Raw genomic sequence first — 10,240 nt, 5'->3', positions numbered from 1 at the left:
AGTGTTGGGCGGGTTAGGACAGACAAAAGAAAATATTTCTTTACTCAGCGTGTGGTCGGTCTGTGGAACTCCTTGCCGCAGGATGTGGTGCTGGCGTCTAGCCTAGACGCCTTTAAAAGGGGATTGGACAAGTTTCTGGAGGAAAAATCCATTATGCGGTACAAGCCATGATGTGTATGCGCAACCTCCTGATTTTAGAATGGGTTATGTCAGAATGCCAGATGCAAGGGAGGGCACCAGGATGAGGTCTCTTGTTATCTGGTGTGCTCCCTAAGGCGTTTGGTGGGCCGCTGTGAGATACAGGAAGCTGGACTAGATGGACCTATGGCCTGATCCAGTGGGGCTGTTCTTATGTTCTTACATGTGGCCTTCCCAGGCCTCAGACCACAACCTGGATGCTGGCAATGGCCCCACCTGGATGCCAGTGAATTATCCACAGGTTTCTGTGTCTGGGGGGATCCAGGATTCCTCATGCATAGCGAGGGCCGACCTGGACTTCAAATCTCTGTGGCTAAAAATTCAGTGCAACTCCAGTTGTGTTTCTGTTTTGCAAACAGTTAAAATACAGAAGCTACGTGAGAGGGTCGTTTGAGGCGCCTGCTCTCCATTCCAGCACTACCTTTAGCAGGACCATCCCCTGCACTATATATCAGTGTTATTAATATGATGGTCTGACCTGCAATTCTGTATGCTGTACATATAGGATTTATTTCTTTTACTTCCGAGATTCCAGACTCCCAAGTCATGGCATGTGCCCAGTATGTTGGTGAATCCAGCAAAGCAGCTAATGTGATTCCGGAGAAACTCCTACTATAGGCAAACCTCCAGAAGGGGAGTCATCCCTTGCTAGCACATCAACGCTTAAGGGCATGCAGAAAAAATGGGACATCTGAGATAAAAGATGGCACCCCAGGTTGTATCACAACCATGACATTTTGTTCAAAGCATCCTTTAAAAGAGTTGCTGTCAGAACACTGCAGAGTTCTTTGAGTGCTCCAGTGCGCACGTGGATGAAAGAGCTTCCCATTCACTTGAGCGCAGGGGACCACTCTGCTTGCGTGAGGAATATGAAGTCACACAAGCGCTTCTAGCATTTAAGAGAAATGGGAAACCCTTGCTTGCACAGCAGCTCTGTGTACACAAGCCATTCAGTGGCAAAAGAGCTGCTGCTGTGCCTTGTACCAATTGGTCTCACATTTGCATCCTGCCCTTCCTTCAATAAGCACAGGGGACCTGATAGGGAGATGATCCTATTTTATCTCCAAATTCTCTTCCCAGCAACCCTGCGAGGTAGGTGCGGCACAGTAGAGGAGGTGCAAAGCATTAAGTTTTGCAGGTGCCTGAACGAGCTATTCAAGGAGCTCCTCCCCCTCCCCTTTGGAGCCAGACATTCACCTCTGTTTTGCTCTTGCAACTGGGAATGGCTCCGAAGGGGGGCAGAGAAGCCCCTTGCACAGCACATTCAAGCACCTGCAAAACTTAGTGCTTTGCACCCCTCTAGCTGTACCACTGGTTAGACTGACAGTGACTTCTCTACTGAATTTTTTGGCTGAACTGGAATGTGAACCGAGCTGCCTCCATCCTTGCAATTAAATAGGCATGCAAGTGAGCAAACTTGATGAACCACCTATTGCTTGATTGTGTTCTTCATGGAAGCAGCAGCTCTCTGAGCTGGGGTGGGACCAGGATGGTTAGAAGGGGGCTTTAATCCTTTGGCCCTGTAGCGACCTCCATCTGAATGTCCCGTGGCTATTTTTATTTATTGTAGGTATTTATATGCTGCTTTTCCACAATTAAAATGCTACCCAAGGGCTCCTGTGGCTTTTGTTGCCACCTTGTGCCCAGAGACAAGGAGAGTTGTGAGAAGAGAGAGGGTGATATGGGTGAAATTGACCAACACGCTTTCTCCCTTGTTCTTGCCTATGCGAAGGGGGTCCATATGGGGTGAACAGGAAGCGATCTTCTGAACCCACTGACAGCTTCAGATGAGACCTCCTTTACCTTCTTCTTTGACTCAGGTGCCCCCACAAAAAGAGGACCCTGCCCTACCTCAAAGGAGGCTTGTTGGAATTACCTTTGGAAGGAAGACCAGGTTCAAATCCCCACACAGCTATGAAGCTTCCTGGGTGACCTTGGGCTAGTGGCAGTCCTTCAGTCTAACCTACCTCACGGGGTTGTTGTGAGGAACAAAGGAGGGGAGGAACCATGAACACCGCCCTGAGCACCTTAGAGGAAGGGCAGCATAAAAAATACGAAGAGAAAAAAAGCTTTGCTATCAATTCATCACTATCTTCCAACCCACTAACAGCCCAGTCCTACGGGTGGTGTGTGTTGCCAGAACTTGCATTTCAACAGCACACTGTGCTTATAACATCACACTTATGGATCTTGTTGGCACCTGCATGCACTAGGATCCTATCTCTTCACCCTATTACTCCTGTTTCTTCTCCACAGACTTATGTCAGCCACAGTGCTGGCATAGATCCAAGAGACCCACAGGACATCAGGGGATCCAGAGGTAAAGGAACAAAAGTTCCCTTACCTCCAGATCCCCCCCCCCCCATTAGAGTCTTTGTGTCACTGCTGCGTCAGTGCCAATGGTGGGATATAAGATTGAGGCAAGACTGTCCTTTCAAGCTACACTGGAGTGCCTGAGCACACAGGCTGGGAATGACTGGCTTTGTACCTCTGGAATTAAAGAAAGGATGTCAACCCTGAATCTCTTCCAAGGATTCTTTTTGTAAGCGTAGGAACATGGGCAGAGGTGGCATTTGCTTTCAAGAATAGCACTGGCTGAGAGGAAGGAGAGAGAGAGAGAGAGAGAGAGAGAGAGAGAGAGAGAGAGAGAGAGAGAGAGAGTATCTTAATGAGAATATGTCCCCATTATTTCAAACCCGCTCTGGATCCAAATATTCTGCCCCAGCAATATTCTGCCCCAGCAATACTATAAGTCTAGTAGAGTTATACTGATTTGCTTAACCCCACACACAAATATCATCTCCCTGAGAGAAATTAAGCACCTTGGCAAGATTTTGCTTACCCGGCAATTAATAATACTAAGCTAATCGGGAACAGCTACATGCTGTTCTCTAATAAACAGACAATCTTCAGGTGTGTTTTGTGAATCTGTCCTGGAAGGCCTTGGGTCAAGGTTGTAAGAAGAAGTAACCAATGTAAGAAGGTGATACAGGAGGCCAAGAGAGACTATGAGGAACACATGGCCAGCAGCATTAAGGGGAATAATAAAAGCTTCTTCAAATACGTTAGAAGCAGGAAACCCGCCAGAGAAGCGGTTCTTTGCATCTGTCTTCATGGCAGAAGACCTCGGGCAGATACTGCTGCCCGAACAGCCCCTCCTGACCAAGGAATTAAGTCAGATAGAGGTTAAAAGAGAAGATGTTTCAGACCTCATTGATAAATTAAAGATCAATAAGTCACCGGGCCCTGATGGCATACACCCAAGGGTTATTAAGGAATTGAAGAATGAAGTTGCAGATCTCTTGACTAAGGTATGCAACTTGTCCCTCAAAACAGCCACAGTACCAGAGGATTGGAGGATAGCAAATGTCACACCTATCTTTAAAAAGGGAAAGGGGGGACCCGGGAAACTATAGGCCGGTCAGCCTAACATCCATACCGGGTAAGATGGTGGAATGCCTCATCAAAGATAGGATCTCAAAACACATAGACGAACAGGCCTTGCTGAGGGAGAGTCAGCATGGCTTCTGTAAGGGTAAGTCTTGCCTCACAAACCTTATAGAATTCTTTGAAAAGGTCAACAGGCACGTGGATGCGGGAGAACCCGTGGACATTATATATCTGGACTTTCAGAAGGCGTTTGACACGGTCCCTCAGCAAAGGCTACTGAAAAAACTCCAGTCAGGGAATTAGAGGGCAGGTCCTCTCCTTGACTGAGACCTGATTGGAGACCAGAAAACAGAGAGTCAATGGGCAATTTTCACAATGGAGAACCATTGGTGTTTCACGTAACACCAGAACCAGGGGACATACACTAAAATTGAGTGTTGGGAGAGTTAGAACAGACAAAAGAAAATACTTCTTTACTCAGCGTGTGGTTGGTCTGTGGAACTCCTTGCCACAGGATGTGGTGACGGCATCTGGCCTGGGCGCCTTTTAAAGGGGATTGGACAGGTTTCTGGAGGAAAAATCCATTACGGGGTACAAGCCAAGATGTGTATGTGCAACCTCCTGATTTTAGAAATGGGCTATGTCAGAATGCCAGATGCAGGGAAGGGCACCAGGATGAGGTCTCTTGTTATCTGGTGTGCTCCCTGGGGCATTTGGTGGGCCACTGTGAGACACAGGAAGCTGGACTAGATGGGCCTATGGCCTGATCCAGTGAGGCTGTTCTTATGTTCTTAACTACAATTCCCAGGAAGCCTTGCAGGTCTCTTGTTATCTGGTGTGCTCCCTGGGGCATTTGGTGGGCCACTGTGAGACACAGGAAGCTGGACTAGATGGGCCTATGGCCTGATCCAGTGGGGCTCTTCTTATGTTCTTAAGGTTGGCCCATCCATAAGGCCAATTGTAGTGACTGCCAGACAGCCCAATCTTGTGCTTTCCAGTGCCCAGGGTTGCAGAGGTGCTGAAATGGCTACTGCTGCATCTCATGGGTCTGGGAAGCAGCACTGGGGCTACTCGGGGTTAGGAAGCTTCCGCTTCTGCTCCCTTACCCTGTGGAACAGTCTCCACAGAAGCCACAGAACATCTGTTGCCTTACCCAGGTAAAGCCCCAGCAGCCGCAATGGGGCTAGGCAGATGTGCACCAGTGACATCAAAGAAATCTAAGCCACCCCGTGTCAGCCTTCTAAGTTTGGTAAGGGGGATAGGATACTGCAGTAGGCACAGCTGCCATTCCTGCCCTCCCGCCAGGCCTAATTCACCCTTCTCCCTGCCCTCAAACTGCCCAATTACACCCCCTCCTCACCCTTGTTCTGTCCTCCTGCACCCCAAAAGCCAGCAAAGCATCTGCTTGTTCCATCAGCTGCAGGCCAGTGCTGGCCTTACTATCAGTGTAACAATCCTTTACACTGTTGCTATGTGCCTTACGGCACACAGTTTTCGACACTGCATGTGCAAGTGCCCCAGGGTAGCTGGCATAGGACTGGGCCATTAATCAGTCTATCAAATTCATTGTAACAAGATGTGGTGATTGTCACTTTCTGGGATGGCGGTAAAGCAGTTTGGATACATTAATGGAAGACCCCTCTATCAATGGCTACTGGTTATGATAGCTATGTGCTACCTCCAGGTTCAGTAGCTGAATGCCTCCTAATACCAGTTGTATGGGAACAGTGGCAGCGAAGAAGGACACCTTTTTTCTCCTGCTTGTGGGCTTCCCAAGGATGGCTGGTGGACCCGCCTGGGAAACTGAATGCTAGACTAGAGGGATCTTGGACCTGATTCAGCACAGTTCTTCTGATCAAGCAGAATGCTTAGCAGCTAAGGCTGCAATCCTAACCACACTTTCCTGAGAGTAAGCCCCATTGAACAAAATAAGACTAACTGTTGAGTAGACCTGGTTAAGATTGTGCCCTAAAGCTGCTACTTTTGTCTTGGGCTGCTACATCTATAATATTCAGCAGACACTGAACCGCCGTTGCTTTTTTAATCTGCAATGTTTACATTTTCTCAGGGGAAGCCAGTTTATTTGTACCTTTGCAGGCATCTCTGGATATTTGTTTTTGGATGAAGGGAAGCAGGCCAGCTCCGCATATCTCCATGCTATCATAATTGATTTCTCTCGCATTGCCAGATCCCCAGTAACGTTCATTAGTACCAAATAATAGGTTGCAAAATGATCCATTATTCTGTCACTTTGACAAATCACAGACATAACATGGGCCAGTCTTCAACCATTCTCATGACAAAAGATCAGACTTTGCAAATTCTACCTTCTGAAGGTATCTCACCAATCTCCATCACGTCCTCTCCGCCCCCAGGTTTACAACCTCGTTTTTCTTCATTCGTATAGTCATTATTTGAAATGCAGTTTTATAAAACTCTGGAGAGGTGCCGATGAAATTTTGAAAAGGAAGTTCATTGTTACAGGTACAGGTGGAAAAATGACTTGGCTCTAGTTGAGCTTAATTGATTGTCAGTGCTTTGGGTGGACAAATAGTGGGGGTGGGGGAACATTGAATTGGTGAGTTAAAATGCAAACATAAATTATAGTGATATCATGCAGTTCACCTTGGAGTCAGCAACTGGGGTCCAGTCTAGCCTCCATCCGCCATGAACAGACATTATCCCAAGGATCACGTTTTGTTTAGAGCGGATGGAAAATCCTGCCCCCTAGTTTCGCTACTCAACAGTGGCAAAAGGAGGAGCATTTTAGTCATTTTCAGAGAGTGCACAGCTCTACCCTTCCTTTCCATTTTCCCTTACATTTCACAGGGCAATTTTTACAATGCGCAGCTTTTGAAAGAAATAGTAATTCCTCTGCTGGCTCACAGCCAAGGTCCTAACTTTTTATCTCGCGGCTCTACATTCCACCAGCTTCCACATCAATGCAGCTTGATCAGGACGTGCAGGCTGCCCTGAAATGAAAGCCTCAGGGCCAACAGTTGTGTACCTGGAGACAAGAGAACTTGTTTACAACCAAGAGCACCGGGTCTCTCTCTACAACACTCTTAACAATTGTTAATAATTTCACAATTACCATTGAACAGCTATTGATTGATAATTATCAAACCTGCTGTTGTTATGGCAGAACATGACTTGAAAGGATTGTGGTTTCTGTTTCAATTAAAACTGCCTCGTTATTACATACATTATTTCACATACTAATCTTGTGAGAATTTGTACATCCAAATGGAGTAGAGAGACTGTTCTCCAAACAGAGCTACCTTGCATATCCTTCTAATGGTGTGTTACAGTGGTACAAACTACATGTGTGCTGTTTTGCTAATCCTCTCAGTGAAGGGAAGATCAAAGCAATCTCCATGTGGTCAGATTCTTCTGGCAGATAATATACTGTGGTTCTGGTATTAACTTTAGAAATTGATCAGTTGTGATTTAGGAGATGAAGGCAGAGGAGACCAAAAGCATGAAACAATAAAGGAATAGAACTGGGAGACAATCCACTCAGCACTAGCACAAACCATATTTTGACAGTTAGGGTTAAATAAACTGGGCTCTCAACTCATGTCATGTAAAGCATCTGAGTGGTGGTAGAGTCAGGCCCTCACCCAGAATTCAAAAGAACTGGACAAAGAGGTGTTCTGAAGCTGTGCCCAACTCCTGATCCTCTTTCCCCTGATCCTACAAGATCCCAACTCCTGATCCTGTACCTGCTGCATCTTCAAAAGTGGCTAAGCGAGGAATATCTTGGAAATTTTGCTCTAAAGAGATTCCCCTTCTGGCTGTTCAAGGCATAGAAAAGGAAGAGAAGGAGGGGAAGTGATTCTCCTGGTTGCTTTGAGCAATCATTTTCTGGGAATCATTTGCTGGGAAGCATCATGTCCTTCCAGGTTGCCTGGGATTTGTAGTTTATTTGGGAGCACCTGATTACCAGAATTCTGGTTAAGGTTACCAGAAGGGGACACAGTGCCTATACCTTTAACCACTGTATAGAAGAGGGAATTTTGGCAGGTGCAGCTTTTTAAACCCTTCCATGTTGAGCTGGTTAAAGGCATAGGCACTCTGTCTCCCCTTGTATTTGGTAACTCCATCCGTGGTGTTGTATCTCACCCATTCAGGGAGCAGCTGCCTCAGGATCCAGAGATATGGTGACTGACCAGAAGTCTTTCCAGTTTTGTGATGCCTGGCACATCATGGTATTCACAATAATTTTTCACCATGTGACAACTCCCAGATAAAGCCAGGGGCCACGGCAGTCAGACCACATAACAGGGTAAAACAGTGTTGGTGTCACTTCTCCTAAGATGGCTTACTGTTACACCCAAGAGGAGGCAAGGAGCACCACGCTGTGCAGGGAGGGATATTGTTTTAAATATTTTCATTAGGGAACCAACTCTTCTGAGCACTTGCTCTCAGCAAGGAGATCTTCCCAATGACAGTAAACTTGGAGGAGGCGCTTTGCATGGCAATTGGCCAGTAAATATGCAGAGACATCATTAGCAAATTAATATGAAAATAAGAGCAATTTTAATCTTATGACTGACTTGACACTGTCTTTATTTAGCAGCCATTCTTTTTTGCAAATAGGCTTTGAAAGGGGACATATTTAATTACATGGGTGCACCAAGTAATTATTTAAAAAGGAGAAAACAGGACTGAGACAACACATTAGCATGTAAAATTGCAGTTGCAATTAGGTAACGTGGTAAACAGTGGGGCTTTGGCATGATGTTAGATCTTCAATAGATTTTTCCCCCCCTGTATTTTCTGCGAGCTGCTTTCAAATATTCCTCCCATAGGAACCGTAAATGGCTCATTCTTGCTACTGTAGTAGAGCCAATTAAATTAATTTGCTGGAAATAACCACTCTCTTGCCATTCTGCATTACTAGATTAGGCTTTCCATTTTCCAGGGCCATGTTGCACAGTAGAATGGAGCTGCCGTGTGGAAGGCGCCAGGGAACTTCAACAGGGCACTCTGGCTGCAAGGCTCAGCATCACCAAGGTGGCTTGCCAGAGGAAGGGGCAGCTCCCCTACTTTCTGCAGTGTCCCAAGGAAGACACGCTAAGCTGTCTGCCTAAGAGCAGACAGGTGGCACAAGGGACCCAGAGGCCTTCGCTGAGACTTTTAAGACTGCTGACAGAGGCCCGGCTCCCAGAAGAACCCAGGGCAGGAAGTATGGTTTAGGGGTGCAGAGGAGGGGGAAGAAAGGGTGGAAAGTAGGGGAGTTTGTGGAAAAGAAGGGGGAAGGGTCTGGCAGTGCAGGTAGCAGCAAAAGCCTGCAGTTGGAGGCAGTGGCGTCTCTAGGGCTTGCATCGCCCAGTGAAGGAGGCCAGGACGTCACCCTCATGATGGACCTCCTCCCATGCAGTGGGTGGGGCAACAACCTGGGTAGTGGGCGTGGTGATGTGGCATTGCCCTGCCTCCACTGGTTTTTTGGCCCTAGCTCTTGATAGAATAGAAGCATTGCAAAGTGGTTTGTTTCATTGCATTCTGCTGTAAATAATGCATCGAATGGTATATAACATGATGGTATTATTCCTACAAACCGTGATTTTAGCAATTTTGGTCACTAGTGGTGTCACTCCCCGCTCAGGGTATCACCTTACTAATACCTTATTGGTTCCATAATAACATCTCATTGGCTCTTCAAACAATCAGTCTTATTGGTCTGTTTTGAATTAAGGAAATGTACTTTTTTGTTACATAAGAGAATTGCATTTTTGTTTTCTGGTTTTTGGTCATAACTTTTGATAGAATGAAAATATTTCATTCCATTTTTTTTAAAATTGCATTTGTTATAAATTCTGCATCGAATGGTATATAACATGATGGTATTATTCCGAATGACTGCAATTTTAGCTCATGACACCCCCCCATGCGTGTCACTCGGTGCGACCCATTCCCCCTGCACCTCCCTAGCGATGCCACTGGTTAGAGGTGCTCTTTCGATAGTCTGGACAGAGAGTCCCAGTCAATGATTAGCCTAGAACAGGGGTGTCAAACTCATTTCTTATAGTTGGCCAGATAGCATTCATGATGCCTGTTGAGGACCAAGAGTGACATCATTAAGCAGGAAGTGATGTCATTAGCCAGATGAGGGCCAGAAAGAAGCACTTTGTTCTCACATAGAAACTCATTAGCTGCAAATGACGGAAGAGAAAAGGCACAAGTCTTGATCATATTTTCAAGATGGTTGGCAACCTTCAGTCTCGAAAGACTATGGTATAAGCCTACAGCACCAGGTATTCCCAGGCGGTCTCCCATCCAAGTACTAACCAGGCCTGTCCCTGCTTAGCTTCCGAGATCAGACGAGATTGGGCATGTGCAGGGTAACAGTTGAGAGAACCAATTGTCACACAGTCCACCCTTCCAACCCTTGAAAGGTGGTCTGTGAAGTGATGCCTCTGCAAAAGTGCTGCTGCTGAAAGGGTGGGCTGCATGATAAGTGGACTCTCCCAGCACCTTGGCAGCATCTGCCTCTCTTGTCCCTCTTGGTCTGCCCCTTACTCTGTAGTGTTCCTTGTGAAACCTCTCTCCATCTTTCCTTCCCAGAGCTTCAGCAGAATCAGTGCTGCTGGAAAGGTGGCACTGGGATAGCCCAAAGGATAGCACTGGGATAGGCACTGGGATACTC

At 46.5% G+C, this 10,240-nt stretch overlaps 1 pseudogene; it reads right to left on the bottom strand.

Moving 5' to 3' along the window:
- Positions 1–9,833: 9,833 nt before the first annotated feature.
- Positions 9,834–9,950, bottom strand: LOC136646530 (5S ribosomal RNA; annotated as a pseudogene).
- Between the last annotated feature and the right edge of the window lie 290 nt (positions 9,951–10,240).

Source organism: Tiliqua scincoides, chromosome 3 (genome assembly GCF_035046505.1).
Source record: "Tiliqua scincoides isolate rTilSci1 chromosome 3, rTilSci1.hap2, whole genome shotgun sequence".
In the NCBI taxonomy this organism is placed as follows: Eukaryota; Metazoa; Chordata; class Lepidosauria; order Squamata; family Scincidae; genus Tiliqua; species Tiliqua scincoides.
Note: the sequence above shows the minus strand (reverse complement) of the source record. Positions and strands in the feature narration are given on the sequence as shown.